The following is a 19932-nucleotide window of genomic DNA, read 5'->3' as shown; positions in this document are numbered from 1 at the left end:
GCCCTCACAAGGTAGCGTGGCCGAGCGGTCTAAGGCGCTGGATTAAGGCTCCAGTCTCTTCGGGGGCGTGTGTTCGAATCCCACCGCTGCCAAGACAGCATTTTAGAAGGCACTCGTGGCTGCTATGCCTAAGCGAAAACACTGGAGAAGTGACACTGCTTGCTCCCGGTCTCTTCCAAACCCTGCCGCTTTTGCTTTCCTTGGCCGAACTCGGCGTGCTTCAGAGCCTGACGATGAAGGTCCGCACCCAACGTTTAATCTATTTATGAAAAAAAATGGCCAGAAAACGGCCCACGTATCGAGCCACGTCAGGGTAGCGTGGCCGAGGGGTCTAAGGCGCTGGATTTAGGCTCCAGTCTCTTTGGGGGCGTGGGTTCGAATCCCACCGCTGCCAGCAGTGATTTTAAAGAGGGCCAGACACCTTAAGAGTGCTCCGAAAAGGCGCAAAAGCGGCTGAAAATCTGCACCCTCTTGAATCAGGGACAGCAATAATGTCACTTCAAAAATGAATTTAAACATTATAATAACAAATGTCTAGTCTATACTGATGGAGTTAGCCAATTTGACTCATTGAGATTTTTTTGGTGATCTGACAGCTACCTCATGATTTTGAGTTTAACTGCGACACAGCTGGCTGCCATTTTGGAGGATGGCCCAAAAGCTTTGATTAGGTAATTCAGGTGTGTTTGATTAGAGATGGAATTGCAATCTGCAGGGAGGGGGCCTCCAGGAGTGTAACTGCGTCCCCCCTGTATTTAGGAGGCCTTTCCACCTGTCGAGGTGCTCCTTCAAGGCACGTAGAATTTCGACGGATTTAACTGTGGAGAAGAGAGACATTAAAAGAAAAAATTGGCGAATACGGCCCACGAATCGAGCCACGTCAGGGTAGCGTGGCCGAGGGGTCTAAGGCGCTGGATTTAGGCTCCAGTCTCTTCGGGGGCGTGGGTTTGAATCCCACCGCTGCCAGCAGTGATTTTAAAGAGGGCCAGACACCGTAAGTGTGCTCCGAAAAGGCGCAAAAGCGGCTGAAAATCTGCACCCTCTTGAATCAGGGACAGCAATAATGTCACTTCAAAAATGAATTTAAACATAATAATAACAAATGTCTAGTCTATAATGATGGAGTTAGCCAATTTGACTCATTGAGATTTTTTTGGTGATCTGACAGCTACCTCATGATTTTGAGTTTAACTGCGACACAGCTGGCTGCCATTTTGGAGGTTGGCCCAAAGGCTTTGATTAGGTAATTCAGGTGTGTTTGATTAGAGATGGAATTGCAATCTGCAGGGAGGGGGGCCTCCAGGAGTGTAACTGCGTCCCCCCTGTATTTAGGAGGCCTTTCCACCTGTCGAGGTGCTCCGTCAAGGCACGTAGAATTTCGACGGATTTAACTGTGGAGAAGAGAGACATTAAAAGAAAAAATTGGCGAAAATGGCCCACGGAAGGTGCCCTCACAAGGTAGCGTGGCTGAGCGGTCTAAGGCGCTGGATTAAGGCTCCAGTCTCTTCGGGGGCGTGTGTTCGAATCCCACCGCTGCCAAGACAGCATTTTAGAAGGCACTCGTGGCTGCTATGCCTAAGCGAAAACACTGGAGAAGTGACACTGCTTGCTCCCGGTCTCTTCCAAACCCTGCCGCTTTTGCTTTCCTTGGCCGAACTCGGCGTGCTTCAGAGCCTGACGATGAAGGTCCGCACCCAACGTTTAATCTATTTATGAAAAAAAATGGCCAGAAAACGGCCCACGTATCGAGCCACGTCAGGGTAGCGTGGCCGAGGGGTCTAAGGCGCTGGATTTAGGCTCCAGTCTCTTTGGGGGCGTGGGTTCGAATCCCACCGCTGCCAGCAGTGATTTTAAAGAGGGCCAGACACCTTAAGAGTGCTCCGAAAAGGCGCAAAAGCGGCTGAAAATCTGCACCCTCTTGAATCAGGGACAGCAATAATGTCACTTCAAAAATGAATTTAAACATTATAATAACAAATGTCTAGTCTATACTGATGGAGTTAGCCAATTTGACTCATTGAGATTTTTTTGGTGATCTGACAGCTACCTCATGATTTTGAGTTTAACTGCGACACAGCTGGCTGCCATTTTGGAGGATGGCCCAAAAGCTTTGATTAGGTAATTCAGGTGTGTTTGATTAGAGATGGAATTGCAATCTGCAGGGAGGGGGCCTCCAGGAGTGTAACTGCGTCCCCCCTGTATTTAGGAGGCCTTTCCACCTGTCGAGGTGCTCCTTCAAGGCACGTAGAATTTCGACGGATTTAACTGTGGAGAAGAGAGACATTAAAAGAAAAAATTGGCGAATACGGCCCACGAATCGAGCCACGTCAGGGTAGCGTGGCCGAGGGGTCTAAGGCGCTGGATTTAGGCTCCAGTCTCTTCGGGGGCGTGGGTTTGAATCCCACCGCTGCCAGCAGTGATTTTAAAGAGGGCCAGACACCTTAAGAGTGCTCCGAAAAGGCGCAAAAGCGGCTGAAAATCTGCACCCTCTTGAATCAGGGACGGTAATAATGTCACTTCAAAAATGAATTTAAACATAATAATAACAAATGTCTAGTCTATAATGATGGAGTTAGCCAATTTGACTCATTGAGATTTTTTTGGTGATCTGACAGCTACCTCATGATTTTGAGTTTAACTGCGACACAGCTGGCTGCCATTTTGGAGGATGGCCCAAAGGCTTTGATTAGGTAATTCAGGTGTGTTTGATTAGAGATGGAATTGCAATCTGCAGGGAGGGGGGCCTCCAGGAGTGTAACTGCGTCCCCCCTATATTTAGGAGGCCTTTCCACCTGTCGAGGTGCTCCTTCAAGGCACGTAGAATTTCGACGGATTTAACTGTGGAGAAGAGAGACATTAAAAGAAAAAATTGGCGAAAATGGCCCACGGAAGGTGCCCTCACAAGGTAGCGTGGCCTAGCGGTCTAAGGCGCTGGGTCTAAGGCGCTGGGTCTAAGGCGCAAAAGCGGCTGAAAATCTGCACCCTCTTGAATCAGGGACAGCAATAATGTCACTTCAAAAATGAATTTAAACATAATAATAACAAATGTCTAGTCTATAATGATGGAGTTAGCCAATTTGACTCATTTAGATTTTTTCGGTGATCTGACAGCTACCTCATGATTTTGAGTTTAACTGCGACACAGCTGGCTGCCATTTTGGAGGATGGCCCAAAGGCTTTGATTAGGTAATTCAGGTGTGTTTGATTAGAGATGGAATTGCAATCTGCAGGGAGGGGGCCTCCAGGAGTGTAACTGCGTCCCCCCTGTATTTAGGAGGCCTTTCCACCTGTCGAGGTGCTCCTTCAAGGCACGTAGAATTTCGACGGATTTAACTGTGGAGAAGAGAGACATTAAAAGAAAAAATTGGCGAAAATGGACCACGGAAGGTGCCCTCACAAGGTAGCGTGGCCGAGCGGTCTAAGGCGCTGGATTAAGGCTCCAGTCTCTTCTGGGGCGTGGGTTCGAATCCCACCGCTGCCAAGACAGCATTTTAGAAGGCACTCGTGGCTGCTATGCCTAAGCGAAAACACTGGAGAAGTGACACTGCTTGCTCCCGGACTCTTCCAAACCCTGCCGCTTTTGCTTTCCTTGGCCGAACTCGGCGTGCTTCAGAGCCTGACGATGAAGGTCCGCACCCAACGTTTAATCTATTTATGAAAAAAAAAATGCCCAGAAAACGGCCCACGAATCGATCCACGTCAGGGTAGCGTGGCCGAGGGGTCTAAGGCGCTGGATTTAGGCTCCAGTCTCTTCGGGGTCGTGGGTTAGAATCCCACCGCTGCCAGCAGTGATTTTAAAGAGGGCCAGACACCTTAAGAGTGCTCCGAAAAGGCGCAAAAGCGGCTGAAAATCTGCACCTTCTTGAATCAGGGATGGTAATAATGTCACTTCAAAAATGAATTTAAACATAATAATAACAAATGTCTAGTCTATAATGATGGAGTTAGCCAATTTGACTCATTGAGATTTTTTTGGTGATCTGACAGCTACCTCATGATTTTGAGTTTAACTGCGACACAGCTGGCTGCCATTTTGGAGGATGGCCCAAAGGCTTTGATTAGGTAATTCAGGTGTGTTTGATTAGAGATGGAATTGCAATCTGCAGGGAGGGGGCCTCCAGGAGTGTAACTGCGTCCCCCCTGTTTTTAGGAGGCCTTTCCACCTGTCGAGGTGCTCCTTCAATTCACGTAGAATTTCGACGGATTTAACTGTGGAGAAGAGAGACATTAAAAGAAAAAATTGTCGAAAATGGCCCACGGAAGGTGCCCTCACAAGGTAGCGTGGCCGAGCGGTCTAAGGCGCTGGATTAAGGCTCCAGTCTCTCCGGGGGCGTGGGTTCGAATCCCACCGCTGCCAAGACAGCATTTTAGAAGGCACTCGTGGCTGCTATGCCTAAGCGAAAACACTGGAGAAGTGACACTGCTTGCTCCCGGTCTCTTCCAAACCCTGCCGCTTTTGCTTTCCTTGGCCGAACTCGGCGTGCTTCAGAGCCTGACAATGAAGGTCCGCACCCAACGTTTAATCTATTTATGAAAAAAAAAATGGCCAGAAAACGGCCCACGAATCGAGCCACATCAGGGTAGCGTGGCCGAGGGGTCTAAGGCGCTGGATTTAGGCTCCAGTCTCTTCGGGGGCGTGGGTTCGAATCCCACCGCTGCCAGCAGTGATTTTAAAGAGGTCCAGACACCTTAAGTGTGCTCCGAAAAGGCGCAAAAGCGGCTGAAAATCTGCACCCTCTTGAATCAGGGACAGCAATAATGTCACTTCAAAAATGAATTTAAACATAATAATAACAAATGTCTAGTCTATAATGATGGAGTTAGCCAATTTGACTCATTTAGATTTTTTTGGTGATCTGACAGCTACCTCATGATTTTGAGTTTAACTGCGACACAGCTGGCTGCCATTTTGGAGGATGGCCCAAAGGCTTTGATTAGGTAATTCAGGTGTGTTTGATTAGAGATGGAATTGCAATCTGCAGGGAGGGGGGCCTCCAGGAGTGTAACTGCGTCCCCCCTTTATTTAGGAGGCCTTTCCACCTGTCGAGGTGCTCCTTCAATTCACGTAGAATTTCGACGGATTTAACTGTGGAGAAGAGAGACATTAAAAGAAAAAATTGGCGAAAATGGCCCACGGAAGGTGCCCTCACAAGGTAGCGTGGCCGAGCGGTCTAAGGCGCTGGATTAAGGCTCCAGTCTCTCCGGGGGCGTGGGTTCGAATCCCACCGCTGCCAAGACAGCATTTTAGAAGGCACTCGTGGCTGCTATGCCTAAGCGAAAACACTGGAGAAGTGACACTGCTTGCTCCCGGTCTCTTCCAAACCCTGCCGCTTTTGCTTTCCTTGGCCGAACTCGGCGTGCTTCAGAGCCTGACAATGAAGGTCCGCACCCAACGTTTAATATATTTATGAAAAAAAAATGGCCAGAAAACGGCCCACGAATCGATCCACGTCAGGGTAGCGTGGCCGAGGGGTCTAAGGCGCTGGATTTAGGCTCCAGTCTCTTCGGGGTCGTGGGTTAGAATCCCACCGCTGCCAGCAGTGATTTTAAAGAGGGCCAGACACCTTAAGAGTGCTCCGAAAAGGCGCAAAAGCGGCTGAAAATCTGCACCTTCTTGAATCAGGGATGGTAATAATGTCACTTCAAAAATGAATTTAAACATAATAATAACAAATGTCTAGTCTATAATGATGGAGTTAGCCAATTTGACTCATTGAGATTTTTTTGGTGATCTGACAGCTACCTCATGATTTTGAGTTTAACTGCGACACAGCTGGCTGCCATTTTGGAGGATGGCCCAAAGGCTTTGATTAGGTAATTCAGGTGTGTTTGATTAGAGATGGAATTGCAATCTGCAGGGAGGGGGCCTCCAGGAGTGTAACTGCGTCCCCCCTGTTTTTAGGAGGCCTTTCCACCTGTCGAGGTGCTCCTTCAATTCACGTAGAATTTCGACGGATTTAACTGTGGAGAAGAGAGACATTAAAAGAAAAAATTGGCGAAAATGGCCTACGGAAGGTGCCCTCACAAGGTAGCGTGGCCGAGCGGTCCAAGGCGCTGGATTAAGGCTCCAGTCTCTCCGGGGGCGTGGGTTCGAATCCCACCGCAGCCAAGACAGCATTTTAGAAGGCACTCGTGGCTGCTATGCCTAAGCGAAAACACTGGAGAAGTGACACTGCTTGCTCCCGGTCTCTTCCAAACCCTGCCGCTTTTGCTTTCCTTGGCCGAACTCGGCGTGCTTCAGAGCCTGACAATGAAGGTCCGCACCCAACGTTTAATCTATTTATGAAAAAAAAAATGGCCAGAAAACGGCCCACGAATCGAGCCACATCAGGGTAGCGTGGCCGAGGGGTCTAAGGCGCTGGATTTAGGCTCCAGTCTCTTCGGGGGCGTGGGTTCGAATCCCACCGCTGCCAGCAGTGATTTTAAAGAGGTCCAGACACCTTAAGTGTGCTCCGAAAAGGCGCAAAAGCGGCTGAAAATCTGCACCCTCTTGAATCAGGGACAGCAATAATGTCACTTCAAAAATGAATTTAAACATAATAATAACAAATGTCTAGTCTATAATGATGGAGTTAGCCAATTTGACTCATTGAGATTTTTTTGGTGATCTGACAGCTACCTCATGATTTTGAGTTTAACTGCGACACAGCTGGCTGCCATTTTGGAGGATGGCCCAAAGGCTTTGATTAGGTAATTCAGGTGTGTTTGATTAGAGATGGAATTGCAATCTGCAGGGAGGGGGGCCTCCAGGAGTGTAACTGCGTCCCCCCTGTATTTAGGAGGCCTTTCCACCTGTCGAGGTGCTCCTTCAAGGCACGTAGAATTTCGACGGATTTAACTGTGGAGAAGAGAGACATTAAAAGAAAAAATTGGCGAAAACGGCCCACGAATCGAGCCACGTCAGGGTAGCGTGGCCGAGGGGTCTAAGGCGCTGGATTTAGGCTCCAGTCTCTTCGGGGGCGTGGGTTTGAATCCCACCGCTGCCAGCAGTGATTTTAAAGAGGGCCAGACACCTTAAGAGTGCTCCGAAAAGGCGCAAAAGCGGCTGAAAATCTGCACCCTCTTGAATCAGGGACGGTAATAATGTCACTTCAAAAATGAATTTAAACATAATAATAACAAATGTCTAGTCTATAATGATGGAGTTAGCCAATTTGACTCATTGAGATTTTTTTGGTGATCTGACAGCTACCTCATGATTTTGAGTTTAACTGCGACACAGCTGGCTGCCATTTTGGAGGATGGCCCAAAGGCTTTGATTAGGTAATTCAGGTGTGTTTGATTAGAGATGGAATTGCAATCTGCAGGGAGGGGGGCCTCCAGGAGTGTAACTGCGTCCCCCCTATATTTAGGAGGCCTTTCCACCTGTCGAGGTGCTCCTTCAAGGCACGTAGAATTTCGACGGATTTAACTGTGGAGAAGAGAGACATTACAGTTTTTTTCAATTGCTTACACACTAACATTAAAACTTTCCCACTATTAGCAAAACCTTACACTCAAGGAGCAAAACACCAGTCTAGATTTGCACAATTGTAAGCACGTTGTCAGCTTCACCCTTTTTGCAAAACATTACACACAGTGATTTGTAAAACTCTACACACATTTTCACACCTTAGACACAGATAAGGATTGTGAGGTTACTTCCTTGTCATTACAAAGCCCCGGTTTGCCATTGACCACACTAATGAATGAATTGGATATGCACATCCATCAGGCGTGGAAGCACACATGTGCTAATTTGAAAACGCAGCACTCAGGTGTGCTATAAAAGGCAGCAGGTGAGTTCACCTGTCTTCAACAAAAATGGAAGGAGCTAGACGAAGAAGAAGAAGAAGAAGAAGAAGAAGAAGAAGAAGAAGAAGAAGAAGAAGAAGAGTGAGAATAAAAGGGGGAGCTGAAAGAGGAGATGAAGGAGGTAGAGGAAGAGGAGAAGGAGGTAGAGGAAGAGGTGAACGAGGTAGAGGAGGAGGAGAAGGAGGTAGAGGAAGAGGTGAAGGAGGTAGAGGAAGAGGTGAAGGAGGTAGAGGAAGAGGTGAAGGAGGTAGAGGAGGAGGAGAAGGAGGTAGAGGTGAAGGAGGTAGAGGAGGAGCCCCAGGTAGAGGAAGAGGAGAAGAAGGAGATAGAGGAAGAGGCTTAGGTAGAGGAAGAGGTGAAGGAGGTAGAGGAAGAGGTGAAGGGGGTAGAGGAGGAGCCCCAGGTAGAGGAAGAGGAGAAGAAGGAGATAGAGGAAGAGGCTTAGGTAGAGGAAGAGGTGAAGGAGGTAGAGGAAGAGGTGAAGGAGGTAGAGGAGGAGGCCCAGGTAGAGGAAAAGGAGAAGAAGGGGGTAGAGAAAGAGGCCTAGGTAGAGGAAGAGGTGAAGGAGGTAGAGGAGGAGGCCCAGGTAGAGGAAAAGGAGAAGAAGGGGATAGAGAAAGAGGCCTAGGTAGAGGAAGAGGTGAAGGAGGTAGAGGAAGAGGTGAAGGAGGTAGAGGAGGAGGCCCAGGTAGAGGAAGAGGAGAAGAAGGGGATAGAGGAAGAGGCCTAGGTAGAGGAAGAGGTAGAGAAGGACTTGTAGAGTTGATAGAACCTGAACAAAGAAGACGAGGACCAAATTTGACTCAAGAAATCCGTGCAACACTTATTGACCATGTTATCAACCATGGACTGACAACGATGGAAGCTGGACAAAGAGTTCAACCAAATCTCTGGTTGATACTGTAACTGAATAGTTACAGTATTCTTGTTGCTTTTACAGTAGTTTTTCTCCAGAGTCAAACTGTATGTACTTCATGCAGTAATTTTTATTTGTCTACAGATTTTATTTTTTTCATTGATTTCATTGTTGGTTGATTACTGTAACTGATTATGGTTAGAAATACTGTAAATAAATACTTGAAATATGAGTCTGCAGAAATCAGTGTTGTGCAGTGCTTGGCAAGTTTATAGTAGGCCTATTAGTGTACATTCTCCCTATATCTCAAACTAATCATGAAGAATGTTGTTTGTTTGTCACAATTTTTTTTCATCTAAATTATCCCTTACATAACAATGTCTGGCCAAAAATCTAGCACATGCTATTTCCTAAAAATAGTTTTTTTACAAATGTGTTTTTTATTTATCACAGCAGTGTGAAACTGGTTGCAATAGTGTCTGATCATTGAGGACTGTGTTGGTTAAATGAAAACTAATAGCATTTTCACAAATATGTGTATATCTTTTGTCTGAAGTGTGTATGTTTTGACAGAAGTGTGTCATTTTGCAAACAATCTAGGAATTATGCCAATTGAGTGTGGTGTTTGGATAATTGTGATTACATTTTGAAAAAAAGAACCCGGTTTTCAAAATTGCGTGTAAACAATTGAAAAAAACTGTAAAAGAAAAAATTGGCGAAAATGGCCCACGGTAGGTGCCCTCACAAGGTAGCGTGGCCGAGCGGTCTAAGGCGCTGGGTCTAAGGCGCTGGGTCTAAGGCGCAAAAGCGGCTGAAAATCTGCACCCTCTTGAATCAGGGACAGCAATAATGTCACTTCAAAAATGAATTTAAACATAATAATAACAAATGTCTAGTCTATAATGATGGAGTTAGCCAATTTGACTCATTTAGATTTTTTCGGTGATCTGACAGCTACCTCATGATTTTGAGTTTAACTGCGACACAGCTGGCTGCCATTTTGGAGGATGGCCCAAAGGCTTTGATTAGGTAATTCAGGTGTGTTTGATTAGAGATGGAATTGCAATCTGCAGGGAGTGGGCCTCCAGGAGTGTAACTGCGTCCCCCCTGTATTTAGGAGGCCTTTCCACCTGTCGAGGTGCTCCTTCAAGGCACGTAGAATTTCGACGGATTTAACTGTGGAGAAGAGAGACATTAAAAGAAAAAATTGGCGAAAATGGACCACGGAAGGTGCCCTCACAAGGTAGCGTGGCCGAGCGGTCTAAGGCGCTGGATTAAGGCTCCAGTCTCTTCGGGGGCGTGGGTTCGAATCCCACCGCTGCCAAGACAGCATTTTAGAAGGCACTCGTGGCTGCTATGCCTAAGCGAAAACACTGGAGAAGTGACACTGCTTGCTCCCGGACTCTTCCAAACCCTGCCGCTTTTGCTTTCCTTGGCCAAACTCGGCGTGCTTCAGAGCCTGACGATGAAGGTCCGCACCCAACGTTTAATCTATTTATGAAAAAAAAAATGGCCAGAAAACGGCCCACGAATCGAGCCACATCAGGGTAGCGTGGCCGAGGGGTCTAAGGCGCTGGATTTAGGCTCCAGTCTCTTCGGGGGCGTGGGTTCGAATCCCACCGCTGCCAGCAGTGATTTTAAAGAGGTCCAGACACCTTAAGTGTGCTCCGAAAAGGCGCAAAAGCGGCTGAAAATCTGCACCCTCTTGAATCAGGGACAGCAATAATGTCACTTCAAAAATGAATTTAAACATAATAATAACAAATGTCTAGTCTATAATGATGGAGTTAGCCAATTTGACTCATTTAGATTTTTTTGGTGATCTGACAGCTACCTCATGATTTTGAGTTTAACTGCGACACAGCTGGCTGCCATTTTGGAGGATGGCCCAAAGGCTTTGATTAGGTAATTCAGGTGTGTTTGATTAGAGATGGAATTGCAATCTGCAGGGAGGGGGCCTCCAGGAGTGTAACTGCGTCCCCCCTGTATTTAGGAGGCCTTTTCACCTGTCGAGGTGCTCCTTCAAGGCACGTAGAATTTCGACGGATTTAACTGTGGAGAAGAGAGACATTAAAAGAAAAAATTGGCGAAAATGGCCCACGGAAGGTGCCCTCACAAGGTGGCGTGGCCGAGCGGTCTAAGGGGCTGGATTAAGGCTCCAGTCTCTTCGGGGGCGTGGGCTCGAATCCCACCGCTGCCAAGACAGCATTTTAGAAGGCACTCGTGGCTGCCATGCCTAAGCGAAAACACTGGAGAAGTGACACTGCTTGCTCCCGGTCTCTTCCAAACCCTGCCGCTTTTGCTTTCCTTGGCCGAACTCGGCGTGCTTCAGAGCCTGACGATGAAGGTACGCACCCAACGTTTAATCTATTTATGAAAAAAAAAATGGCCAGAAAACGGCCCACGAAATAAGCCTCGTCAGGGTAGCGTGGCCGAGGGGTCTAAGGCGCTGGATTTAGGCTCCAGTCTCTTCGGGGGCGTGGGTTCGAATCCCACTGCTGCCAGCAGTGATTTTAAAGAGGGCCAGACACCTTAAGAGTGCTCCGAAAAGGCGCAAAAGCGGCTGATAATCTGCACCCTCTTGAATCAGGGACAGCAATAATGTCACTTCAAAAATGAATTTAAACATAATAATAACAAATGTCTAGTCTATAATGATGGAGTTAGCCAATTTGACTCATTGAGATTTTTTTGGTGATCTGACAGCTACCTCATGATTTTGAGTTTAACTGCGACACAGCTGGCTGCCATTTTGGAGGATGGCCCAAAGGCTTTGATTAGGTAATTCAGGTGTGTTTGATTAGAGATGGAATTGCAATCTGCAGGGAGGGGGGCCTCCAGGAGTGTAACTGCGTCCCCCCTGTATTTAGGAGGCCTTTCCACCTGTCGAGGTGCTCCTTCAAGGCACGTAGAATTTCGACGAATTTAACTGTGGAGAAGTCCCACCGCTGCCAAGACAGCATTTTAGAAGGCACTCGTGGCTGCTATGCCTAAGCGAAAACACTGGAGAAGTGACACTGCTTGCTCGCGGACTCTTCCAAACCCTGCCGCTTTTGCTTTCCTTGGCCAAACTCGGCGTGCTTCAGAGCCTGACGATGAAGGTCCGCACCCAACGTTTAATCTATTTATGTAAAAAAAATGGCCAGAAAACGGCCCACGAATCGAGCCACGTCAGGGTAGCGTGGCCGAGGGGTCTAAGGCGCTGGATTTAGGCTCCAGTCTCTTCGGGGGCGTGGGTTCGAATCCCACCGCTGCCAGCAGTGATTTTAAAGAGGGCCAGACACTTTAAGAGTGCTCCGAAAAGGCGCAAAAGCGGCTGAAAATCTGCACCCTCTTGAATCAGGGACAGCAATAATGTCACTTCAAAAATGAATTTAAACATAATAATAACAAATGTCTAGTCTATAATGATGGAGTTAGCCAATTTGACTCATTGAGATTTTTTTGGTGATCTGACAGCTACCTCATGATTTTGAGTTTAACTGCGACACAGCTGGCTGCCATTTTGGAGGATGGCCCAAAGGCTTTGATTAGGTAATTCAGGTGTGTTTGATTAGAGATGGAATTGCAATCTGCAGGGAGGGGGGCCTCCAGGAGTGTAACTGCATCCCCCCTTTATTTAGGAGGCCTTTCCACCTGTCGAGGTGCTCCTTCAAGGCACGTAGAATTTCGACGGATTTAACTGTGGAGAAGAGAGACATTAAAAGAAAAAATTGGCGAAAATGGCCCACGGAAGGTGCCCTCACAAGGTAGCGTAGCCGAGCGGTCTAAGGCGCTGGGTCTAAGGCGCAAAAGCGGTTGAAAATCTGCACCCTCTTGAATCAGGGACAGCAATAATGTCACTTCAAAAATGAATTTAAACATAATAATAACAAATGTCTAGTCTATAATGATGGAGTTAGCCAATTTGACTCATTTAGATTTTTTTGGTGATCTGACAGCTACCTCATGATTTTGAGTTTAACTGCGACACAGCTGGCTGCCATTTTGGAGGATGGCCCAAAGGCTTTGATTAGGTAATTCAGGTGTGTTTGATTAGAGATGGAATTGCAATCTGCAGGGAGGGGGCCTCCAGGAGTGTAACTGCGTCCCCCCTGTATTTAGGAGGCCTTTTCACCTGTCGAGGTGCTCCTTCAAGGCACGTAGAATTTCGACGGATTTAACTGTGGAGAAGAGAGACATTAAAAGAAAAAATTGGCGAAAATGGCCCACGGAAGGTGCCCTCACAAGGTGGCGTGGCCGAGCGGTCTAAGGCGCTGGATTAAGGCTCCAGTCTCTTCGGGGGCGTGGGCTCGAATCCCACCGCTGCCAAGACAGCATTTTAGAAGGCACTCGTGGCTGCCATGCCTAAGCGAAAACACTGGAGAAGTGACACTGCTTGCTCCCGGTCTCTTCCAAACCCTGCCGCTTTTGCTTTCCTTGGCCGAACTCGGCGTGCTTCAGAGCCTGACGATGAAGGTACGCACCCAACGTTTAATCTATTTATGAAAAAAAAAATGGCCAGAAAACGGCCCACGAAATAAGCCTCGTCAGGGTAGCGTGGCCGAGGGGTCTAAGGCGCTGGATTTAGGCTCCAGTCTCTTCGGGGGCGTGGGTTCGAATCCCACTGCTGCCAGCAGTGATTTTAAAGAGGGCCAGACACCTTAAGAGTGCTCCGAAAAGGCGCAAAAGCGGCTGATAATCTGCACCCTCTTGAATCAGGGACAGCAATAATGTCACTTCAAAAATGAATTTAAACATAATAATAACAAATGTCTAGTCTATAATGATGGAGTTAGCCAATTTGACTCATTGAGATTTTTTTGGTGATCTGACAGCTACCTCATGATTTTGAGTTTAACTGCGACACAGCTGGCTGCCATTTTGGAGGATGGCCCAAAGGCTTTGATTAGGTAATTCAGGTGTGTTTGATTAGAGATGGAATTGCAATCTGCAGGGAGGGGGGCCTCCAGGAGTGTAACTGCGTCCCTCCTGTATTTAGGAGGCCTTTCCACCTGTCGAGGTGCTCCTTCAAGGCACGTAGAATTTCGACGAATTTAACTGTGGAGAAGTCCCACCGCTGCCAAGACAGCATTTTAGAAGGCACTCGTGGCTGCTATGCCTAAGCGAAAACACTGGAGAAGTGACACTGCTTGCTCGCGGACTCTTCCAAACCCTGCCGCTTTTGCTTTCCTTGGCCAAACTCGGCGTGCTTCAGAGCCTGACGATGAAGGTCCGCACCCAACGTTTAATCTATTTATGTAAAAAAAATGGCCAGAAAACGGCCCACGAATCGAGCCACGTCAGGGTAGCGTGGCCGAGGGGTCTAAGGCGCTGGATTTAGGCTCCAGTCTCTTCGGGGGCGTGGGTTCGAATCCCACCGCTGCCAGCAGTGATTTTAAAGAGGGCCATACACTTTAAGAGTGCTCCGAAAAGGCGCAAAAGCGGCTGAAAATCAGCACCCTCTTGAATCAGGGACAGCAATAATGTCACTTCAAAAATGAATTTAAACATAATAATAACAAATGTCTAGTCTATAATGATGGAGTTAGCCAATTTGACTCATTGAGATTTTTTTGGTGATCTGACAGCTACCTCATGATTTTGAGTTTAACTGCGACACAGCTGGCTGCCATTTTGGAGGATGGCCCAAAGGCTTTGATTAGGTAATTCAGGTGTGTTTGATTAGAGATGGAATTGCAATCTGCAGGGAGGGGGGCCTCCAGGAGTGTAACTGCATCCCCCCTTTATTTAGGAGGCCTTTCCACCTGTTGAGGTGCTCCTTCAAGGCACGTAGAATTTCGACGGATTTAACTGTGGAGAAGAGAGACATTAAAAGAAAAAATTGGCGAAAATGGCCCAACGGAAGGTGCCCTCACAAGGTAGCGTAGCCGAGCGGTCTAAGGCGCTGGGTCTAAGGCGCAAAAGCGGTTGAAAATCTGCACCCTCTTGAATCAGGGACAGCAATAATGTCACTTCAAAAATGAATTTAAACATAATAATAACAGATGTCTAGTCTATAATGATGGAGTTAGCCAATTTGACTCATTTAGATTTTTTTGGTGATCTGACAGCTACCTCATGATTTTGAGTTTAACTGCGACACAGCTGGCTGCCATTTTGGAGGATGGCCCAAAGGCTTTGATTAGGTAATTCAGGTGTGTTTGATTAGAGATGGAATTGCAATCTGCAGGGAGGGGGCCTCCAGGAGTGTAACTGCGTCCCCCCTGTATTTAGGAGGCCTTTTCACCTGTCGAGGTGCTCCTTCAAGGCACGTAGAATTTCGACGGATTTAACTGTGGAGAAGAGAGACATTAAAAGAAAAAATTGGCGAAAATGGCCCACGGAAGGTGCCCTCACAAGGTAGCGTGGCCGAGCGGTCTAAGGCGCTGGATTAAGGCTCCAGTCTCTTCGGGGGCGTGGGTTCGAATCCCACCGCTGCCAAGACAGCATTTTAGAAGGCACTCGTGGCTGCCATGCCTAAGCGAAAACACTGGAGAAGTGACACTGCTTGCTCCCGGTCTCTTCCAAACCCTGCCGCTTTTGCTTTCCTTGGCCGAACTCGGCGTGCTTCAGAGCCTGACGATGAAGGTACGCACCCAACGTTTAATCTATTTATGAAAAAAAAAATGGCCAGAAAACGGCCCACGAAATAAGCCTCGTCAGGGTAGCGTGGCCGAGGGGTCTAAGGCGCTGGATTTAGGCTCCAGTCTCTTCGGGGGCGTGGGTTCGAATCCCACTGCTGCCAGCAGTGATTTTAAAGAGGGCCAGACACCTTAAGAGTGCTCCGAAAAGGCGCAAAAGCGGCTGATAATCTGCACCCTCTTGAATCAGGGACAGCAATAATGTCACTTCAAAAATGAATTTAAACATAATAATAACAAATGTCTAGTCTATAATGATGGAGTTAGCCAATTTGACTCATTGAGATTTTTTTGGTGATCTGACAGCTACCTCATGATTTTGAGTTTAACTGCGACACAGCTGGCTGCCATTTTGGAGGATGGCCCAAAGGCTTTGATTAGGTAATTCAGGTGTGTTTGATTAGAGATGGAATTGCAATCTGCAGGGAGGGGGGCCTCCAGGAGTGTAACTGCGTCCCCCCTGTATTTAGGAGGCCTTTCCACCTGTCGAGGTGCTCCTTCAAGGCACGTAGAATTTCGACGAATTTAACTGTGGAGAAGTCCCACCGCTGCCAAGACAGCATTTTAGAAGGCACTCGTGGCTGCTATGCCTAAGCGAAAACACTGGAGAAGTGACACTGCTTGCTCGCGGACTCTTCCAAACCCTGCCGCTTTTGCTTTCCTTGGCCAAACTCGGCGTGCTTCAGAGCCTGACGATGAAGGTCCGCACCCAACGTTTAATCTATTTATGTAAAAAAAATGGCCAGAAAACGGCCCACGAATCGAGCCACGTCAGGGTAGCGTGGCCGAGGGGTCTAAGGTGCTGGATTTAGGCTTCAGTCTCTTCGGGGGCGTGGGTTCGAATCCCACCGCTGCCAGCAGTGATTTTAAAGAGGTCCAGACACCTTAAGTGTGCTCCGAAAAGGCGCAAAAGCGGCTGAAAATCTGCACCCTCTTGAATCAGGGACAGCAATAATGTCACTTCAAAAATGAATTTAAACATAATAATAACAAATGTCTAGTCTATAATGATGGAGTTAGCCAATTTGACTCATTGAGATTTTTTTGGTGATCTGACAGCTACCTCATGATTTTGAGTTTAACTGCGACACAGCTGGCTGCCATTTTGGAGGATGGCCCAAAGGCTTTGATTAGGTAATTCAGGTGTGTTTGATTAGAGATGGAATTGCAATCTGAAGGGAGGGGGGCCTCCAGGAGTGTAACTGCGTCCCCCCTGTATTTAGGAGGCCTTTCCACCTGTCGAGGTGCTCCTTCAAGGCACGTAGAATTTCGACGGATTTAACTGTGGAGAAGAGAGACATTAAAAGAAAAAATTGGCGAAAATGGCCCACGGAAGGTGCCCTCACAAGGCAGCGTGGCCGAGCGGTCTAAGGCGCTGGATTAAGGCTCCAGTCTCTCCGGGGCCGTGGGTTAGAATCCCACCGCTGCCAAGACAGCATTTTAGAAGGCACTCGTGGCTGCTATGCCTAAGCGAAAACACTGGAGAAGTGACACTGCTTGCTCCCGGACTCTTCCAAACCCTGCCGCTTTTGCTTTCCTTGGCCAAACTCGGCGTGCTTCAGAACCTGACGATGAAGGTCCGCACCCAACGTTTAATCTATTTATGAAAAAAAAAATGGCCAGAAAACGGCCCACGAATCGAGCCACGTCAGGGTAGCGTGGCCGAGGGGTCTAAGGCGCTGGATTTAGGCTCCAGTCTCTTCGGGGGCGTGGGTTCGAATCCCACCGCTGCCAGCAGTGATTTTAAAGAGGGCCAGACACTTTAAGAGTGCTCCGAAAAGGCGCAAAAGCGGCTGAAAATCTGCACCCTCTTGAATCAGGGACAGCAATAATGTCACTTCAAAAATGAATTTAAACATAATAATAACAAATGTCTAGTCTATAATGATGGAGTTAGCCAATTTGACTCATTGAGATTTTTTTGGTGATCTGACAGCTACCTCATGATTTTGAGTTTAACTGCGACACAGCTGGCTGCCATTTTGGAGGATGGCCCAAAGGCTTTGATTAGGTAATTCAGGTGTGTTTGATTAGAGATGGAATTGCAATCTGCAGGGAGGGGGGCCTCCAGGAGTGTAACTGCATCCCCCCTTTATTTAGGAGGCCTTTCCACCTGTCGAGGTGCTCCTTCAAGGCACGTAGAATTTCGACGGATTTAACTGTGGAAAAGAGAGACATTAAAAGAAAAAATTGGCGAAAATGGCCCACGGAAGGTGCCCTCACAAGGTAGCGTAGCCGAGCGGTCTAAGGCGCTGGGTCTAAGGCGCAAAAGCGGTTGAAAATCTGCACCCTCTTGAATCAGGGACAGCAATAATGTCACTTCAAAAATGAATTTAAACATAATTATAACAAATGTCTAGTCTATAATGATGGAGTTAGCCAATTTGACTCATTTAGATTTTTTTGGTGATCTGACAGCTACCTCATGATTTTGAGTTTAACTGCGACACAGCTGGCTGCCATTTTGGAGGATGGCCCAAAGGCTTTGATTAGGTAATTCAGGTGTGTTTGATTAGAGATGGAATTGCAATCTGCAGGGAGGGGGCCTCCAGGAGTGTAACTGCGTCCCCCCTGTATTTAGGAGGCCTTTTCACCTGTCGAGGTGCTCCTTCAAGGCACGTAGAATTTCGACGGATTTAACTGTGGAGAAGAGAGACATTAAAAGAAAAAATTGGCGAAAATGGCCCACGGAAGGTGCCCTCACAAGGTAGCGTGGCCGAGCGGTCTAAGGCGCTGGATTAAGGCTCCAGTCTCTTCGGGGGCGTGGGCTCGAATCCCACCGCTGCCAAGGCAGCATTTTAGAAGGCACTCGTGGCTGCCATGCCTAAGCGAAAACACTGGAGAAGTGACACTGCTTGCTCCCGGTCTCTTCCAAACCCTGCCGCTTTTGCTTTCCTTGGCCGAACTCGGCGTGCTTCAGAGCCTGACGATGAAGGTACGCACCCAACGTTTAATCTATTTATGAAAAAAAAATGGCCAGAAAACGGCCCACGAAATAAGCCTCGTCAGGGTAGCGTGGCCGAGGGGTCTAAGGCGCTGGATTTAGGCTCCAGTCTCTTCGGGGGCGTGGGTTCGAATCGCACTGCTGCCAGCAGTGATTTTAAAGAGGGCCAGACACCTTAAGAGTGCTCCGAAAAGGCGCAAAAGCGGCTGATAATCTGCACCCTCTTGAATCAGGGACAGCAATAATGTCACTTCAAAAATGAATTTAAACATAATAATAACAAATGTCTAGTCTATAATGATGGAGTTAGCCAATTTGACTCATTGAGATTTTTTTGGTGATCTGACAGCTACCTCATGATTTTGAGTTTAACTGCGACACAGCTGGCTGCCATTTTGGAGGATGGCCCAAAGGCTTTGATTAGGTAATTCAGGTGTGTTTGATTAGAGATGGAATTGCAATCTGCAGGGAGGGGGGCCTCCAGGAGTGTAACTGCGTCCCCCCTGTATTTAGGAGGCCTTTCCACCTGTCGAGGTGCTCCTTCAAGGCACGTAGAATTTCGACGAATTTAACTGTGGAGAAGTCCCACCGCTGCCAAGACAGCATTTTAGAAGGCACTCGTGGCTGCTATGCCTAAGCGAAAACACTGGAGAAGTGACACTGCTTGCTCGCGGACTCTTCCAAACCCTGCCGCTTTTGCTTTCCTTGGCCAAACTCGGCGTGCTTCAGAGCCTGACGATGAAGGTCCGCACCCAACGTTTAATCTATTTATGTAAAAAAAATGGCCAGAAAACGGCCCACGAATCGAGCCACGTCAGGGTAGCGTGGCCGAGGGGTCTAAGGCGCTGGATTTAGGCTCCAGTCTCTTCGGGGGCGTGGGTTCGAATCCCACCGCTGCCAGCAGTGATTTTAAAGAGGGCCATACACTTTAAGAGTGCTCCGAAAAGGCGCAAAAGCGGCTGAAAATCTGCACCCTCTTGAATCAGGGACAGCAATAATGTCACTTCAAAAATGAATTTAAACATAATAATAACAAATGTCTAGTCTATAATGATGGAGTTAGCCAATTTGACTCATTGAGATTTTTTTGGTGATCTGACAGCTACCTCATGATTTTGAGTTTAACTGCGACACAGCTGGCTGCCATTTTGGAGGATGGCCCAAAGGCTTTGATTAGGTAATTCAGGTGTGTTTGATTAGAGATGGAATTGCAATCTGCAGGGAGGGGGGCCTCCAGGAGTGTAACTGCGTCCCCCTTGTATTTAGGAGGCCTTTCCACCTGTCGAGGTGCTCCTTCAAGGCACGTAGAATTTCGACGGATTTAACTGTGGAGAAGAAAGACATTAAAGGGATAGTTCGGCCAAAAATGGTATTTAAACCATGCATTACTCACCCTCAAGCCGTTCGAGATGCATATGTCAATCTTGTTTCAGACGAACACATTTTCAGTTATTTTAGAAAATGTCTTAGACCCTTCAGTGGATATAATGTGAAGCAATGGGGTCCACCTCCTTCAAGTCCCAAAATGTGCATATATCCTTCACAGAAGTCATCCATCCGGCTCCAGGGGGATAAACGAAGGCCTTATGAGGGTAATCCGTGCGGTTTTGTCGTAAAAATATACATATTTAAAACTTTATAAATGAAAATATCTGACTTCCGGCAACGATCGATGCACGTTCACGGGTGATGTTTTGCTCTGCTCTCTGGCTGCG

General features: G+C 47.5%; 23 non-coding genes across 23 annotated transcripts; all 23 read left to right on the top strand.

Annotated features, from left to right (window-relative positions):
- The first annotated feature begins 312 nt into the window (after window positions 1-312).
- Window positions 313-394, top strand: trnal-uag (transfer RNA leucine (anticodon UAG)). Its single transcript has one exon. It is a non-coding gene; the product is annotated as a tRNA-Leu (tRNA).
- A 490-nt stretch (window positions 395-884) lies between these two features.
- trnal-uag (transfer RNA leucine (anticodon UAG)) lies at window positions 885-966 on the top strand. The gene has a single exon. It is a non-coding gene; the product is annotated as a tRNA-Leu (tRNA).
- Window positions 967-1759: 793 nt separating this feature from the next.
- trnal-uag (transfer RNA leucine (anticodon UAG)) lies at window positions 1760-1841 on the top strand. Its single transcript has one exon. It is a non-coding gene; the product is annotated as a tRNA-Leu (tRNA).
- Window positions 1842-2331: 490 nt separating this feature from the next.
- Window positions 2332-2413, top strand: trnal-uag (transfer RNA leucine (anticodon UAG)). Its single transcript has one exon. It is a non-coding gene; the product is annotated as a tRNA-Leu (tRNA).
- Window positions 2414-3399: 986 nt separating this feature from the next.
- Window positions 3400-3481, top strand: trnal-aag (transfer RNA leucine (anticodon AAG)). Its single transcript has one exon. It is a non-coding gene; the product is annotated as a tRNA-Leu (tRNA).
- A 222-nt stretch (window positions 3482-3703) lies between these two features.
- trnal-uag (transfer RNA leucine (anticodon UAG)) lies at window positions 3704-3785 on the top strand. Its single transcript has one exon. It is a non-coding gene; the product is annotated as a tRNA-Leu (tRNA).
- A 490-nt stretch (window positions 3786-4275) lies between these two features.
- On the top strand, window positions 4276-4357 carry trnal-aag (transfer RNA leucine (anticodon AAG)). Its single transcript has one exon. It is a non-coding gene; the product is annotated as a tRNA-Leu (tRNA).
- A 222-nt stretch (window positions 4358-4579) lies between these two features.
- On the top strand, window positions 4580-4661 carry trnal-uag (transfer RNA leucine (anticodon UAG)). The gene has a single exon. It is a non-coding gene; the product is annotated as a tRNA-Leu (tRNA).
- A 491-nt stretch (window positions 4662-5152) lies between these two features.
- trnal-aag (transfer RNA leucine (anticodon AAG)) lies at window positions 5153-5234 on the top strand. Its single transcript has one exon. It is a non-coding gene; the product is annotated as a tRNA-Leu (tRNA).
- Window positions 5235-5455: 221 nt separating this feature from the next.
- Window positions 5456-5537, top strand: trnal-uag (transfer RNA leucine (anticodon UAG)). The gene has a single exon. It is a non-coding gene; the product is annotated as a tRNA-Leu (tRNA).
- Window positions 5538-6331: 794 nt separating this feature from the next.
- On the top strand, window positions 6332-6413 carry trnal-uag (transfer RNA leucine (anticodon UAG)). Its single transcript has one exon. It is a non-coding gene; the product is annotated as a tRNA-Leu (tRNA).
- Window positions 6414-6904: 491 nt separating this feature from the next.
- On the top strand, window positions 6905-6986 carry trnal-uag (transfer RNA leucine (anticodon UAG)). Its single transcript has one exon. It is a non-coding gene; the product is annotated as a tRNA-Leu (tRNA).
- Window positions 6987-9892: 2906 nt separating this feature from the next.
- Window positions 9893-9974, top strand: trnal-aag (transfer RNA leucine (anticodon AAG)). Its single transcript has one exon. It is a non-coding gene; the product is annotated as a tRNA-Leu (tRNA).
- Window positions 9975-10196: 222 nt separating this feature from the next.
- On the top strand, window positions 10197-10278 carry trnal-uag (transfer RNA leucine (anticodon UAG)). The gene has a single exon. It is a non-coding gene; the product is annotated as a tRNA-Leu (tRNA).
- A 794-nt stretch (window positions 10279-11072) lies between these two features.
- trnal-uag (transfer RNA leucine (anticodon UAG)) lies at window positions 11073-11154 on the top strand. Its single transcript has one exon. It is a non-coding gene; the product is annotated as a tRNA-Leu (tRNA).
- Window positions 11155-11825: 671 nt separating this feature from the next.
- Window positions 11826-11907, top strand: trnal-uag (transfer RNA leucine (anticodon UAG)). Its single transcript has one exon. It is a non-coding gene; the product is annotated as a tRNA-Leu (tRNA).
- A 1276-nt stretch (window positions 11908-13183) lies between these two features.
- On the top strand, window positions 13184-13265 carry trnal-uag (transfer RNA leucine (anticodon UAG)). The gene has a single exon. It is a non-coding gene; the product is annotated as a tRNA-Leu (tRNA).
- Window positions 13266-13936: 671 nt separating this feature from the next.
- Window positions 13937-14018, top strand: trnal-uag (transfer RNA leucine (anticodon UAG)). The gene has a single exon. It is a non-coding gene; the product is annotated as a tRNA-Leu (tRNA).
- A 973-nt stretch (window positions 14019-14991) lies between these two features.
- trnal-aag (transfer RNA leucine (anticodon AAG)) lies at window positions 14992-15073 on the top strand. The gene has a single exon. It is a non-coding gene; the product is annotated as a tRNA-Leu (tRNA).
- A 222-nt stretch (window positions 15074-15295) lies between these two features.
- trnal-uag (transfer RNA leucine (anticodon UAG)) lies at window positions 15296-15377 on the top strand. The gene has a single exon. It is a non-coding gene; the product is annotated as a tRNA-Leu (tRNA).
- A 1244-nt stretch (window positions 15378-16621) lies between these two features.
- Window positions 16622-16703, top strand: trnal-aag (transfer RNA leucine (anticodon AAG)). The gene has a single exon. It is a non-coding gene; the product is annotated as a tRNA-Leu (tRNA).
- A 222-nt stretch (window positions 16704-16925) lies between these two features.
- On the top strand, window positions 16926-17007 carry trnal-uag (transfer RNA leucine (anticodon UAG)). The gene has a single exon. It is a non-coding gene; the product is annotated as a tRNA-Leu (tRNA).
- A 2028-nt stretch (window positions 17008-19035) lies between these two features.
- On the top strand, window positions 19036-19117 carry trnal-uag (transfer RNA leucine (anticodon UAG)). Its single transcript has one exon. It is a non-coding gene; the product is annotated as a tRNA-Leu (tRNA).
- The last annotated feature ends 815 nt before the right edge of the window (window positions 19118-19932 follow it).

This window comes from Rhinichthys klamathensis, unplaced genomic scaffold, assembly GCF_029890125.1.
Source record: "Rhinichthys klamathensis goyatoka isolate OS25496 unplaced genomic scaffold, OSU_Roscu_1.1 h1tg000035l_1, whole genome shotgun sequence".
Taxonomy (NCBI): Eukaryota; Metazoa; Chordata; class Actinopteri; order Cypriniformes; family Leuciscidae; genus Rhinichthys; species Rhinichthys klamathensis.
The sequence above is the reverse complement of the archived record's forward strand: the minus strand, read 5'-3'. Positions and strand labels throughout refer to the sequence as shown.